The sequence below is a fragment of the Ruditapes philippinarum genome, unplaced genomic scaffold, assembly GCF_026571515.1.
Source record: "Ruditapes philippinarum isolate M1 unplaced genomic scaffold, ASM2657151v2 ctg57_1_1_1_1, whole genome shotgun sequence".
Classification (NCBI taxonomy): domain Eukaryota; kingdom Metazoa; phylum Mollusca; class Bivalvia; order Venerida; family Veneridae; genus Ruditapes; species Ruditapes philippinarum.
The window spans coordinates 758425-775231 of NW_026855294.1; the positions used below are offsets into that span (position 1 = coordinate 758425).

General features: G+C 33.4%; 1 protein-coding gene and 1 long non-coding RNA gene across 4 annotated transcripts in view; one reads left to right on the top strand and one right to left on the bottom strand.

The window, feature by feature from the left end:
* LOC132742815 (uncharacterized) overlaps positions 1-16570 on the bottom strand; it is a 32677-nt gene extending 16107 nt beyond the window's left edge. The window contains exons 1-2 of one of the 2 annotated variants that reach the window (XR_009627484.1): positions 16477-16570; positions 9624-9796 (exon numbers count right to left, since the gene is read on the bottom strand). This is a non-coding gene — a long non-coding RNA (uncharacterized LOC132742815). Of the gene's footprint in view, positions 1-9623; positions 9797-9976; positions 10106-16476 lie in introns of those variants that run through there. The other variant, XR_009627485.1, reaches the window with a different exon arrangement.
* LOC132742814 (uncharacterized) overlaps positions 16556-16807 on the top strand; it is a 51675-nt gene continuing 51423 nt past the window's right edge. The window contains exon 1 of one of the 2 annotated variants that reach the window (XM_060731303.1): positions 16556-16621. The gene's annotated coding sequence lies outside the window, so the exon portion shown is untranslated. The remainder of the gene's footprint in view (positions 16622-16807) is intronic. The other variant, XM_060731304.1, reaches the window with a different exon arrangement.

Genomic DNA, 16807 nt, shown 5'->3' on the forward strand with positions numbered 1-16807 from the left:
TTAAACCATCAGATTCTCAAGTCTTAAGTCTTCAAATCATCAAGGCTCAAACCTTCAAATCATCAAGACATAAACCATCAGATACTCAAGATTTATGTCTTTAAATCATCAAACCTCAAACCTTCAAATCATCAAGGCTCAAACCTTCAAATCATCAAGGCTCAAACCTTCAAATCATCAAGACATAAACCATCAGATACTCAAGATTTATGTCTTTAAATCATCAAAGCTCAAACCTTCAAATCATCAAGGCTCAAACCTTCAAATCATCAAAGCTCAAACCTTCAAATCATCAACATTCAAATCATCAAGGCTCAAACCTTCAAATCATCCAGCATAAACCTTCAAATCATTCAAGCTCTAATCTTCAAATCATCAAGGCTCAAACCTTCAAATCATCAAAGCTCAAACCTTCAAATCATCAAGGCATAGACATTCAAATCATCAAGGCTCAAACCTTCAAATCATCAAAGCTCAAACCTTCAAATCATCAAGGCTCAAACATTCAAATCATCAAGGCTCAAACCTTCAAATCATCAAAGCTCAAACCTTCAAATCATCAAGGCATAGACATTCAAATCATCAAGGCTCAAACCTTCAAATCATCCAGCATAAACCTTCAAATCATTCAAGCTCTAATCTTCAAATCATCAAGGCTCAAACCTTCAAATCATCAAAGCTCAAACCTTCAAATCATCAAGGCATAGACATTCAAATCATCAAGGCTCAAACCTTCAAATCATCAAAGCTCAAACCTTCAAATCATCAAGGCATAGACATTCAAATCATCAAAGCTCAAACCTTCAAATCATCAAGGCATAGACATTCAAATCATCAAAGCTCAAACCTTCAAATCATCAAGGCATAGACATTCAAATCATCAAGGCTCAAACCTTCAAATCATTCACGCTCAAATCTTCAAATCATCAAGGCTCAAACCTTCAAATCATCAAAGCTCAAACCTTCAAATCATCAAGGCATAGACATTCAAATCATCAAGGCTCAAACCTTCAAATCATCCAGCATAAACCTTCAAATCATTCACGCTCAAATCTTCAAATCATCAAGGCTCAAACCTTCAAATCATCAATCTTCAAATCAACATGAATAAACTCATCAGATTCTCATGGCATAACTATCAGACCGTCATACACCTTACTTGGCACCTTACTGTGTTCCTATGTGCCATCAAATTTACCAAAACTTACAAGGTTTAGCTTGTTTTAAGAATGCAATGTTAGTCTGATGGCTGCAATAAGGCTTTAACCTTCAGATCCTCATGGCTTATCATGGTTTTATACTATCCGATTTCAAATGGGTCTATTTCTAATTCTTAGTATCTTTTTTTTCTGCACAGAAATAGTAGAAAATTGTTTATATATTTCTAAATACGGACTGGAATGGTTTCTTACTAAATATGGGCCATTGAAAAATTATACTTGACATGAAAAACATGAAAATATTATATTAATGTTTCCTCCACATGCCTTCTGATGATTCAAATCATAAGTACAAATGTACACATGTTTTCCTGTCGGGGCTCTTACAATACAATTTGTTATTTAGAAATGTTTTGAATTACATTGGAGTATTTAACCTACCGAGAAAATTGATTTAATTTCTATGTTGTGGGGAAAGGCTTTATAATTATCTTATATTTATCACATTACTTTTGTCTTACTGTAATATCTGTTTTGAAAAAATGAGGAGAAATTATTTTTGTAATTAACTTAAAATAGTTTGTGATGGGCTTCCATTACATCGATTTCTGTTGCTATGGTGACGGTAATTAGTTATTATCAATGTTAATAACATAGTCTGCTGCTAATTATTCTTTGATATGTCAAATGTCCATTAGGTATGTCTAGAAACAGGAAAAAAACAATTAAATGTCTTTTACTTTTCATGAAAAACATCAATATTTCCATATAGGAACATCTCAAATTTCAAAACAAATGTGGAGTATTTGTAAATAACATTGAATGCGTTTGTACAAGATCACGTGCACGCTGTTTAATCACCGAAACTTCATTGTTATTGAATAAAAGAGATACAAACAATAGTTTAAAGCTTAACTTATCTATGTTTATAATTCCAAAGTAAACTGGAGAGAAAAAGTGCAGCCTGACTTGGACTCAAACCAGGATCCATTAGAATACCATTCTACGGTTCAATCTACCAAACTACCCGGCCATTTACACATCTACCCTAAATAAGTGACCAGTTTGATACCATGACAAATGCATCATCTTCAAAATTGAACCCTGAAATTTACCAACATTGGTGTAGGAAAAGAAATTTTATAATGAAAATCAGATTTATTTTTAGTTTGAAATTTATTCAGGACACACTATTTAAAAAAAAGGGGCAAAAGCATTGTAAGAAAACAGTAAAGGTACTTGAGCAATACAAACAATGTCTGAAACTGCTTTCACTTACGGTAATTCTTTAACTCCCCACCCCTCAAATTTAATTTTTTTTTTTGCAAATATATAAGAAGACTTTTTTTTCTGACACAATGATCTGATTAGGGAAATTTTCAATACAATTCAAGGAAAAAAAAGGGATTATAGACTGGCAGTTTTTTTTTCAAAATCACATTTCAAACTTTGTAAATTAAAACATTGACTTTAACGTATATAATTCCCGATTTTCAGATTAATTCATGGTGAAAATCTTTTAAATCTTATCAATTCTGCAGCAGACAGGGGAAAAAACCTGATTTATCCGAAATGGCTGACTGGTAAAGTAATTAAAATATCTATGTCTATTCTTAAATTTCAAAATGACAAATCTATCCTTTTACAGACAAAATCTGTTACTTTTGGCATGGAAGCTTAATAGCCATGTCTGCGTTTTTAATAAGAGCTTAGTAAAAACAATTTTTCCATACACATGATCAGTCCCAGCACGTATGCAAATAAGGTCAAAAGCTCCGAACTTGGTAACAGTAATGATGTAGAGAGAGCTTGTTAAAAGCAAGTTAGAAAACGTCAATGTGAAAATTTTCTAATCAGACTCGCTGGTTCTTTCCATATTAATTGATTGAGAAAATCTCCGTAGTCGAGTATTGTCGAAAGTAACAAGTAAATTAGTTTTGGGTCATCTAACAAAGTGTGGAACTCAGAACAGAAGTATTAGTAAATTGACTTAGCGCAGGACCTTAATTGGTAATTTGCATTAATTTAGCATCTTCTAAAATACACCGCAGCTTCTATGAGAAAGAACATAAGAGATGGCGTGGAATTAAGAAAACGTAAATTGCATCATTTGCATATCAACATTTAAAGGAACTGGGAGAAATATTGAATATTTTGAGTCATATTGCAAAAATAGAAAAAAAACATACCATGATTGAGTGGGGGACAGTATATTGTTATTTACATAAATCTATAAAAAAAACAAATCAAAGCACAGAAGGCGCTGAATTTGTTTGGGTCTCAAAATGAAAGTAAGGTACATGTTGTGAGATTATATGTATAGTTCCACCAATGCTTTCCAGCGTTTTAATTGTAGTTAATTGGCTATAAAACTAATTGCAACACTGATATTCAATCCAATGTTTATTTGACTTAAACAATTTGAAAAAAAAAATGAGTTGCCTTTACTGGTATTTGAACTCCAGACCTCTCGCTTCCTAAGCGAGTGCGAAAACCCTTCAGCCACGGTGAATTTATATGTAAACGGCCTGAAGAAAACCATATTATTCTAAATTAGGGCTTGTAACGACTTTAACTGTTGTTTAACACAGATGTAAATAATCCTGGAGCTTACTGTAAGCATGTATATTTATAAAGAATCAAAAGGCTGCAAGTTCTGTGGTATTTTCTGATCTTTGCAATCTAAATCGTACTGTATATATGTATGTATTTTCCTGTATAAGTTTATTTTTATGTATTATAATTCATTTTGCAAGGCACCAGAGTTTGATACATACGGAATTCTGCACAACTAGAGTTGCATCAAAATATCATTTATGTTCATTTTTTACGACAGCTACACTTTATCCTTGCATATCATGGCTACTTCCTTAACAAAGACACTTAAAAAAAAATTTAAAAAAAAAAGTTTCCTCGACTGGGATTTGAACTCCAGACCTCTCACTCACTAAGCAAGCGCGTTACCACTGCACCACGGAAAAGTTATACAAAAGACAATTGAATAACATCAAGTCATTCTAAAGTTAGAACTTCCATTGCATTTCGGGTTTGTAATCCTTATTAATTTCGAGGTATTTTGTTCAGGATAAACCTGTTGTTTAAAATTGAAGTAGTTAATTTAGTGAAAATCTTCCCGCCCAAACAGTCCGACATGTAGAATCTATATATTCCACTACACGGTAATCGACATCGCTAAAAATAGTATTTTCATTGATAAAATCATATTCATCCGCGTAATTTGTGATTGTGCATTTATTGACAATTATATAAGCCAACGCTATTTTTAAACTTTGAATGCGTTGTAATTTGTTGGATACTTGTAACAAAATAAAAATATTTCTTTCTTTTAAGTTTTAAGCTGTTTTGAGAACTACTTGTTGTTAGGTTCGTCGTAAACTTCTGTGTCAGAGATTGAATGTCCGCTTTGTCTTTACTTATTTTTGATCAGAAAATACAATAAAACAATATTAGAAATTTTCGACCATTCGGGAATTATTTTGCTTGAAACTTAATGTGCCTGTCTTTGACCATCTTTACGCAGTGATCTCCCCTGAATTTTTCGGAGTTAGTGTACATATAAAGGGAAGTAACCGCTTCAAAAAATGGACTACTTTTGAAATTTCGCTACCATTATTTGTTTGGTCTGACGACCCAAACAAATAAAAACAAATAACTAACAGAAGCATGATGAATAACATAGAAAGATATGCACCATCATCTATTCACAAGTTTTATTAAAAAGTTTTCTTATTTCAGTACTGGACATACAGACATTGCCATGATGATTATATAGAGACCCTCTTGCTTGGTGTGCTTGCCCTACAGCCATGAAAAGGCACAAAAATAGAACAGCATAAGCTAGCTGGGTAGTTTCCTCCAAAGAAAAGAATCTTCACTAGATGAGATTCAAACCCACATGTGTAAAGGAGCAAGTGGCATTGCTGTCAGTAATATGATTTTGGGTTTTATGCCACACCGACACAGTATACATCTTATAGCAACTTTCCAGCTTTACTGGTGGAGGAAGACGTCAGGTGCTTTTCCATGCATTATTTTAGCACGAAGGGGCACCTAAGTAGAACCACCGATGTTCTGTAAGCTAGCTGGATAGCTTCCTCACATGAAAGAATCCAAGTCCCTGTCGGGATTTAAAACCCACAGCAGTGAAGGGCTAGTGGTTTTAAAGTCAACGACCTTAACCACTCGAACAGCGGATACCATGTTAATACGTAATCTTTATACATTCAATCTGGATTTTCGTACCAATTGGCATAAAGAGTCCAATCCTCTTCAAAAAACAACATTAAAGTGAACGCTCTTCCTAAAAATGAATGGAATAATGACAATAAAAGGTCAATCTAACAGCATTTCAACAAATAATGCAATTTAGAGAGTATTCCAAATATAGTAACAACATATCAAGCTGTAGACAAAACCATTACTTCATAGCAGTAGGTAAAACTGTAGAAATATAGTAGACATAAGAAAGAACTTGCCAGGTTTTTTTTACAAAATTAAACAAATTTATCAAAATTTATTTTAAATGAAAGCTGGAAAGGGCATTCGATTCCCAGCTGAAATTGCCAGACAAAACTTGACTTGTATCTAGGGACTGTAATTAAAATTAAGTAAAGCTATGGTTGTTTTTCCTCAGTTTCAGACATAGTCTTAATGCTAATGTAACATTACTTAAGTAATTTTGCATGGATGTTCATGTCACATTACAAAACTCCATATCTCATTTTTTTTTCATCTCACATTTCTCAAGTGCTATATTTTGGTATATTTTTAGGGTCAAGCATGTCATATTAACAACGGCTGTCCATAAGACAGCATGCTCAACTGTGGTAAGTTCTTGCCTGGAAGTAGGAATGATGGTCACTAACAATTATTTAAAGTTTCAAAGCAATCCCTTGAAGGGTAAAGGAAATAAACTTGGTGGTATGAAAAATTTAACCAAAATTCTAAGGTGAAAAAGGAGCATAATTTTGGCAAAATCTCTGAAAGAGTTATGTCCTCTTGCCAGGAAGTGGGGATGATAGTCACTCACAAGTGCATGTATTTAAAGTTTCAAAGCAATACCAAAAGGGTAGAGGAAATAAGTTGGGTGGTATCAAAATTCCAAGTAAAAAAAGGGGCATAATTTTGGCAAAATCTATGAAAGAGTAATGTCCTCTTGTCTGGAAATGGGGATGATGGTCACTAACAATTATAAAAAGTTTCAAAGCAATACCTCAATGGGTATAGGAAGTAACTTGAGTGGTACAAAAAACTTAACCAAAAGTTAGACAAGGACAATTACACATGGGTGAGTAGAATTGCTCTCCTATAAATATAATAGTTGAGCTGAAAATGGAAACAAAGTCTCCAACTTTACAAATTTAGTTAATATTTTTACACTCAACATACACTGCTAAATTTTTTTCACTGGCTCTGTCACACTAATAATCTAAAGAAAATGTCACATTTAGAACAAATTACTAAACCACACTAACAAAAAGACTATGTCACACATTACTCAAATGAACCTGACACACTCAAGAGTCATATGATTGTGTCACACATACTACCATGTAATCATGTCACAGTTAAAACCAACTAATTAAGGTCACACTTAAAATCATATCATCATGTCACACTTACGTCCATCATTCTCCACAGGCCACAATACAATTTAATCATGTCACAGTTAAAAACATGATATTATCATGTCACACTTCATATGAGTTGATAATGTTAAAGTTTCTATTGCTCTCAGAGAATACAATTCAACTGCATTAAGCGACTATATTTCATATCCAATTTGAATTTAGAAATGTTGATTTACAGACCTCTTTATTTAGACCACTTGTCTTTAGAGTGACTTTCATTTTTTCAAAAGGATTTTTTTGTTTGTTGTTTTTTTGACATATTCTATAACAATAGTTGTGGCATTGTTGAATTTCTTATTTGTTATCCTATTTTAAAGACAGCTTTGCCTTCCATTCCCTTAGGTGCTAGTTTTAAATACTTTAAAAGATAACAAAAGATAGATATTGATAAAAGAGGTATGAAAATACATCATTTAATATGTGGAACAAACCAGGCCATTCTTTTAATGAGCTCTATTCCACCTAAATTTATTTAGCACTTCTCCAACCAGATGTCTTCCATTTAATTTTCAATTACAATTTTATGATGACTTCAAGGCAGCAATTTGATTGGCTTATCAGGTAGTGTTACCAACCGGTTATATTAACAAGAACTCTAATTATCTCCCTTTAAGATATTGATACTACTAGATTTCAAGTTAAAAGCTAAATATTTTTGGCATGAATTTGCCAACTCCAATTAATTTTTTGGTTATCTCAATTTTAATCTTGACATGTTTCTCTGGGAGGAACTGATAAAATAAACTTTGGGGGAACTGGGTGAACCATTTCTCTGTCAAAATGTAATGATTAATAGTTAAGGATTTAAGATTAAATGAATGGCATTTTCTTGTTACAAGACAAGCATTTGTTGTAAACGTTTCTTATATGTATTCTCATTCAAAGGCTTTTAATAAAGAACATCATTATCTATTCTTTTTAAGTTCCAAATAACCCATCAAAAGCAGCCTATCTATTATCTTTAGTATTTCTTATTATTCTAAGCAATATTGTAAGAAAAAAACAACACTGCAGGGGTAAAACATTAAATAAAATTCTAAAATGTAAATAACAAGCAATTTTAACTAAATTAATAAAAGTTTATAAGTAACACATGTTTTCACTTACAAAATTTTTGACAATTCTGCATAGATACAGCCAGTTTGTTATTGGTGTCTTCATACAATCCAACTAAGCTATGTATAGCTTTTACTCAGGTGAGCACCTTTAACACTTGAAACTACTTCAAAACCTTCCAGCATCTTCCTACACCTAAGAATTTAATACTATTTATACCTGCTCTAAGGACCCCAAGCCTTCCTTCACCACTTGAACCTGTCTTAAAAGTTCCCTGACCTTACAACTCCAATTGAACCTGCTTTTTAAGCCCCCTGCTTGAGAGTTCCCTGAACCTTCCAATACTAGTTGAACCTCTTTTGAGAGAGAGTCCCTTGAACTTTCCTAAACCGCTGGAATCTGCTTTGAGAGCTCCTTGAACTTAACACTACCATTCTTGACATGTTTTGAGACCCCCTGAACGCTCCTACCCCACTTGAAACTGCTTTGAGAGACCCTGGGCTTTCCTACACCACTTTAACATGTTTAGAGAGGTCCACAATAGTCTTCAACACTACATGAACCTGCTTTGAGAGCCCCTGAACCTTATTACACCACTTGAACCTGCATTGAAAGCCCCTTAACGGTTCTATGCCCCTTGGACCTGCTTTGAGAGCCCTCTGAACATTAATACACAACTTAAAACCAATTTAAGAGGCCCTTGTACTTTTGTACAACACTTTAACCTGCTTTGAGAGCTCCTTAAACCTTATCATAGCTCTCTGACTTGTATCGAGAGCCCCTAAACTTTATTACACCATTGAACCTTCTTTGAGAGCCCCAGAACCTTACTATACCACCTGAACCTGCTTTGAGAGCCTCCCTGACCTTCTACACCACTCAAACCTGCTTTGAGAAACCCTGAGCTTTACAACACCACTTGACAAAAACTTTGAGAGGCCCATAATAGTCTTCTTTACTACTTGAACCTGCTTTTAGAGCCTCTGAGTTTTCCTACAGCACAAAAACTTGCTTGGAGGGGCTTTTATCAATTTTACACCTGCTTTGATGGGCCCACAGCTTTTTTCATCACTTAAACCTGCATTGTCTATTAGGACTATTTGAGCATTCCTACACACTTTAACTTGCTCTTGAGAGTTTCCTGAGATATACTTAATCACTTAAACCTGTTTAGACAGAGCCCAGAGCTTTTCTTCACCACTTGAACCTGTAATGTTGCAATATGACCTTAATCAGTTAACAGCACCAATGTTAAAAGTTAAAGTCTCATGAAACATATAACTTTGATTAAACAGACATTTTTCAATTCACTAACTAACAATCACCTACATCTGATGTAAAACAATGAAAAATAAAAAAAGAGGGTAATTTTTTTTATTATTCTGTAAATGTAGATAAGGTACTTTTATAAACGGATAAAAAAAGGTATGCTCCAAACCTGGAATCTGGACAAATCAATTTAAACAATTCAGCAGGACTGGTTTGAGCGTAAAATGAAAAAAAAAAGCACTGAAGAATAATTTGGAACAAATGGATGCCATAGTTATGTAACTTGCCGAAATCATGTATTTTGTGTTTATTAGTAAGTGTATAAATTATAAAGCCATTTGTACAGGTAGAACTTAAGTAAAAATCCAACTTGCCGTTTTAGGTTAACCTTGGTCAGACAGATGGTCAGACAGACAGACGGTTCAATTAATATATGCCTGTGGGCATAAAAAACAACAACTGTAATGGAAATGTGAAATTCAAGTACCGGTTCACTAATACATGCACAACTATCATCCAGTTGTGATTCATCCTTTGCTTTGGTCCAAATATGGCTATCTTCTTCATTCTCACAATCAATTTCATTACTGTTACTGGACTATGCTTGTTTGATGTCTGCACTAGTTGACCTTTCTTCATTTTCCCGTGATAACAACATCTCTGAAAAATATAACAAGTTTTAAATGTTATCTTTTCCTGCATATCATAAGATATATCTTTACATAACTTTTTATTTCTTAACTTATCTAAAATAAACAACTTCTTAATTCCTTTTTTGACTTGATTCATCACTTGTTTAATGAAAAGGTAAATACTGGATTTAAAAAATGTCAGTCTCACCCTTTAACATGAAAGGAAGCTGTGAATAACTTGTCGGTTGTCGAGAATATTTCTGTATACCAGTCAATGGTACATAGGGTTGTTGATAATTTCAAACCATTTCAAAGAACACTGGGGATGAGAAAGACAGATAAAGAAAAATCTAAGAACTTGATTCCAAACACTTTTTTCAAAAATTGTATAAATATTTTGGACTTGAGGGGAACAATGTTCATTACTATTTTTTACATTACATATTTCCTGTAAAATTTATTATACTGATATCACTTCTTTACATGTACAATGTAATATAACCATTACATATTTAAAAGATCTTATAACATCATTGTGACATCATTTTTATCTATAGATTTCATACGAAAAAGTGACAAACAAAACATCAAAACAAATTTGTTTTCATTAATTTCAATGCAATTACATGTATGTTATATGATAAAAAGAATATTATTTTTGTTTTGATATAATGCCACTTATGTGAAATCCTACACATATATTTCTAAGGAGACATTGGATTGTGCTGAGTTAATTCCATTCTGCAATCATTTAATCAAACTGAGGTATTTAAAAAAGCCTAACTTTATTTACAATCATATTACATTGTACTTTTTTAGACATTTTAATTAACTTTATATTCAATTTTACATGGTGATAACATAAGTAATCAGAAAGTACAAAGACAAAGAGGAAAATAAAACAACTGCAAAACAAACTGTTTACACAGAGATCTTAATAAACCAACTCTTTTGGTAGGATAATGTGACCTTTAGCCAGAATTAGGCAAGACAAATTAAACAGTTGGCACCTTGAAAAAAGAAAAACACCTCGACTCTCTTGCTAATACCCCTTACCTTAGTCTGAAATTTCTAATTGCAACTGATATTTTGTCTTTAAATGGATCTGTTCCAAGTCTTTTTTCACACAAGCCACTTTTCCTCCGATTACAAATTCACTTACATGGATTTCAGAAACTTTCTTTAATTTATAACTACAGCTTGGCACTTTGGTTCTTGCAGACATATTTGACAAGCCTAATTTAGACGCAGTGTAGAAAAATTTGACCTTTGAAAGAGAGCAAACCTTTTTGGTCTTTGTTGTGCTATACAGATTTTGTAATAGTTAAAAATTCATTTTAATATCAAACATATTTGCCAAAAAATATGACTGTTAAAGATTGTATACAAAAAGTTACAGGATAAATGGGGGGGGGGGAAGGGGGTGGAGGAAAAGGAGGGGACAGAGGCATACAAGTTCCAGCCAGGAGGTAAGTAAAATAAGTTACGAGGGAATGTAACAGTGTGGTCTACAAGATTTTACAAAGGATTTGAGGACAAAATTAAGTAAAGTGGGGGAGTGCGTCAATTCAGAACTGCTCACTAATTAGGGGGGAGAAGATCTGTAAGTGGCGGGATAGCTCAGTTGGGGGAGCCAACGGTACTCAATGGTTCCAGGTTCAAGTCCCCCCTCTATACATACTTTCAATAAATAGCTTAAAATGTTTTGTAAAATAACACATCAATTTGATGAAAACTCTGTATATTTTTTAAATGTTGTTTCTTGAAAATCATATGCGATGCATGGAAAATGTGGGGGATTGAGGGAAATCTCAGCCCAATTAGAATCATTACAATACTGCTCTTGTCCCTAAAATATAATTCAGTCTTGTTATTCTTCAGATTCTAAGAACGAATTGCCCAAGAGGATTAATGAAAAGCCGCTGACACATAGCAATTATGTGCGTACTAATTAAATCTCGAGGCATGCAAGTATTTACTGGAGCGACGATATTGTTCATCCGGCCTCTGAGATGTCCATAATTTGCATATGATTAGCAAGTGACATGAACAAAATAGAAATACCAAGAACGGACTCCTAATAAAATGCGTGAGAAAGTTACATCTTAGCCACTTGTTGCCCTGTGAAAAATAGAAAAGCTTAGGAACTTTTTTTTCTTCATTTTCACCCTACCTTAAAATCTGTTAATGACACAATTGTACCAATTTCGAATTTCTCATTGTCGGCAGTTTTTGCACAATACAATTGTTAACAAGGTATGTTTTACACTGCAATTAATTACTATCAATTGCCAAGCCTTGAAATGTGACATCAAACTCACAGTCTGCAATTTTTCAATTCTTTTTTTTTTCCTTTAAAATTTTTCAAATTTCTGGGTTTTTTTTAGTATCCAATATGTAAATTACCAGTATGTACTTCGAAAATTATTCAACAAGACGATCTAAATAGTAAGACAAAATTGAGATAGATTTTATTTCCATCTCTGTTTTTTTTTAAAGAGATCAGAAAGATATGTTTCTTTCAAAGAGGGCGCTTTTCAAGAGGGAGTAATTTCTACAATTTCATTAATGCCTAGACTAAACAGGTTATTTGATTAGTGCTGTCTCATTTAACAAACCACATTAAAATCTTTGCCCATTAAGGCAATTATAGAAGTGCCCTTTTGCCCAAGATATATCCTAATATATATATGGGATTTGTTTGCAAATATAATTGTATTTATTCTCACATCCATCATCCATAGAATATATTTTTCTAATTGATCATTATCTTTTTCAAAACAATATTCCAATTCTGAATTCATTACATCATTTCATTAATTGGGGACCAGCAAATGAAAATCACCAAAAAACAAAAAAATAATAAAGCAAATAAAAGCTGTCTTAAAATCCAAACACTATGAATATTTATAGAATTAAATCATACTTTAAATATCTTAAATGTATATTAAGAGGATTTGTTTTGTTCAAGTAAAATACATATGTATGGAATAAATTTTAACAAAACACGAGAAAGTTCCATATATTTTACAAGCCAGAACAGTGAGTGAAATATATTGAATTTACTCATGTTTTAGTGAAAATATATTCCAAATTTCACAAAAAAAAAAGAATGACCTATTTATATATGTTAACCTTCAATAAAACAAACAATAAATGTTTACTTAAACTCCAATTTGCTTTGCAGTGCAATTGTACAGAACCCATATGTATGTATTCTAGGTTTTTCCCCCCATTGTGTCCACTCCCGGTTTTGGTTTGGTGCATCTGGGTGCCCTACTTGGGTGTGTCGTTGGGGGGGGGGGGGGGGGGGGGCTGTGTCCTGTGAACGTTGTCTTGTTGATCTTTATTCTTGTTTTTTAATGAGTCCATCAGCCTTTCAGGCACTTAGAGTATGGACACCGGACATGTCACCATTTATGTCCGTACAAAAGGTGACCTATAAATTTTAAATTCAGTAATTCACTTAATCAATGATACTAATATGCTTCAGCCTGTATTTCTTTTAAAGTAACAAGCCTGTCTGGTCTGTGAAAAATTAGAAGTCAATCACCTTAGGGTCTGAAAATTAAATGATGGAATTTCAAAAGGAACAACTTATTTATCCTCCAAAAACATCCCCTAATAAGGAATAACTGTTTAAGTCTTTATTTTAAATTTAACATTCCACTTTCAAAGTTTACCATTTGGCTTGTAAATATCAAGTAGGGCTAGCAGATATTGCCAACCCTGGGCCTTATTCAGGTACGTTGGAAAAAGGCCTTTGGCTTAAAAGGAAAAATTATGAAAAATTTAAAAAGGTTAAATTTAAAACCTTATGCATGGATTTCAAGTTCATTCATATATATATATTTATATATATATGATATGATCATATAATCTGTCACAACTTTGCAGAAAAATATCTTAACAGTTCAGTCTTCCTCAAAAGTTCAAAAAATTGATTTATTTATCAGCAGTTGGTTTTGATACTGGAAAAAAAGAGGTTATTTTAAATTGGGAATGGGACTTTATATTGGCCCCATTTTATATTTTGCATTTGCTTTAAACAAAAGAACATATATTACTTGAAATTTTGAGCGAGTTTGGTCCTTTTTGATGCAGAATTCTTTTCTTGTTTCTTTATGGCATGTTGTTAAAAAGAAACACCCTTGTCGTATTGCTTTTCATGATTTTTTTCTGCAAAAGTTAAAGGAACTTGACATTTATTTATTTTTTACATGAAAGGAGTGGAATTTTTATTTTTCAGACAAATTTTCACACCATTTATGTAGGTCTTTATCAATAACTTGTGCAAAATTACGATCATTCACTCACTCAAATTTTCCATTTCTATCATTTACCAACAAGAGCACCGCTAGGCGGAGCATTATATGCCCGAAAGTGTTTTTTTTTTAGTAAGGATGAAGCATTTGTAAGACATGAGAATTAGTTGTTCATCCTATAAAATTTTACAGCTGTAGGTTGAGTAATACTTAAGTTATAAATGACCTTAACCTTTGACCTTGTGACCCAAAATTGATAGGGGTCTTCTCTCCAATATGGACAATCATACTATGAAGTTTGAATATTGTGGGCCAAATGGAACTTAAGTTATGCTCTAGAAACTATTTTCTGTATCAAGGTAAAAGTGACTTTTACCTTGTGACCCCAAATCAATAGGGGTCTTCTACCCAATATGGACAATCTACCTATGAAGTTTGAATATAGTGGGGCAAAATGGAACTTAAGTTATGCTCCGGAAACTGTTTTTGGTTTTAAGGTAATTGTGTCCTTGACCTTTGACCTAGTTACCCCAAAATCAATAGGGGTCTTTAGCCCAATATGGACAATCATCCTATGAAGTTTGAATATTGTGGGCCAAATGGAACTTAAGTTATGCTTCGGAAGCTGTTTTCAGTATTAAGGTAATAGTGACCTTGACCTTTGACCTTGTGACCCCAAAATCATAGGGGTCTCCTACCATATATGGACAATCATTCTATGAAGTTTGAATATTGTGGGTCAAATGGAACTTAAGTTATGCTCCAGAAACTGTTTTCAATTTTAAGGTAATAGCGACCTTGACCTTTGACCTTTCGACCCCAAAATCAAAAGGGATCTTCTACCCAATATGGACAATCATCCTATGAAGTTTCAATATTGTGGGCCAAATGGAACTTAAGTTATGCTCCGGAACTGTTTTCATTATCAAGGTAATAGTGACCTTGACCTTTGACCTTGTGACCCCAAAATCAATAGGGGTCTTCTACCCAATATGGACAATCATCCTATGAAGTTTGAACATTGTGGGCTAAATGGAACTTAAGTTATGCTCCGGAAACCAAATTGCTAACGGACGGAACTGTTTTCAATTTTAAGGTAATAGTGACCTTGACCTTTGACCCCAAAATCAATAGGGGTCTTCTACCTAATATGGACAATCATCCTATGAAGTTTGAACATTGTGGGCCAAATGGAACTTAAGTTATGCTCCGGAAACCAAATTGCTAACGGACGGACGGACGGACAGACGCCAGGGGGTATAACATAATATGCCCTTTCGGGCATATAAAAAGTGAATTTTTAACTCAAATAGGGATAAACAATTGCTTTTTAATTCAATTCAGAGTACATGTATATTTCATTATTTTTTTTACACTTTTCCAGTTGATCTACAATGTAAGATTTTAAGTTTTTATCTTTAAGGCCTAAGGACCTCAGTATCACAGCTTAAAATACTTTTTCTAATGTTTGGTGGAAATTTGATCTTCCCACCTGTTTGTTTATTTATTTAACTGCCATATCACAGTTTAAAGGTTAATTGAGCCAAATGTACATACATTTTTTGCTTGTCTTCTGATGCTTTATTAAATGGCTTTTGCTCTTCACCGCTTTGGGTTTGAATCCTGACAGGAACTTTGGACTCCTGTTAGGAAGCTAAAGCTATCCAGCTAGCTTACAGAACATTGTAAGTTCTAGTCAGGTACTCGTTCGAGCCTGAAAAAATGCATAGAGGGTCACCTGCGGCCTTCCTCCACCAGTAAGCTGGAAAGTCACCATATGAACTCTACTGTGTTGGTGTGACGTAAAACCCAACCAAAACAAATAACTGGCTTATCTCTAAAAGTATAAAAAGATTTCTTTGAATGGCTCAATATGAAGTTTAGGTACTTTTTTGGGTCTTTCTATGAATGCCAAATATAGAAAGAATGAAAATTAACAAAATGAATATTTTTACACTATAAAAGTAATGTGTTGTATGAAAGTTAATTGTGTGAAAATTAGCAAATGGTCACTTATTTTTACAGACATTATAGTTAAATAATAAGAAATATTGTCAGGAGCATGCTCTTGAGTCCATATCAAATACTCATGCCTACTCATGTCAAAGAATGTATTACCAGTGACTCACAAGCCAAACATGCTTAGAAAATAAGTTTGGTTGCAGGGCATTTTCACCCTATCACCAGGGGCCCTACTGTTTAATAATGAGTTTAAACAATGTGCTGTAAACGGAGATAAGCTCTGAACTGTCTATTTATTTAAGACCACACCTTAATAATGCACCATACAGGTATAACAATTGTGACAATGCATCATTTTGTTGGTACGAGAATTTTAGGTACGAATCATTTTTTGATGGCTAACGTAGATAATCATTGATTTTCGTACAGATATTTGAGGAAAGGGTATCAATATTAAGTATATAGTAAGATCTTCATATACCATTTCAAATGACATGTTTACGTTGACGCTTATTTCCTCAAAATTCTATGGTATGTTTGTTGCGGACGCTGAGTCTGACAGATGGCGGGTAAATGCATTCTGGGAAATTGCAAATGGCCGACTGAGAAACTGCAACAGGTAGCCGGTACAGCTTTTGGTTGATTTTACACCTAAATAATTGAATTTTTTGAAAGAAATCAATATCGTATTGGTCTTTGTACTGAAATTGTTTGATATAAAACAATAACGAATGATGGCAGAGCTTCTTGATTGAAAAAAATCCTAAAAACTTAGACCGGAAGTGAATTATTAATTGAATGATGAAAGAAAG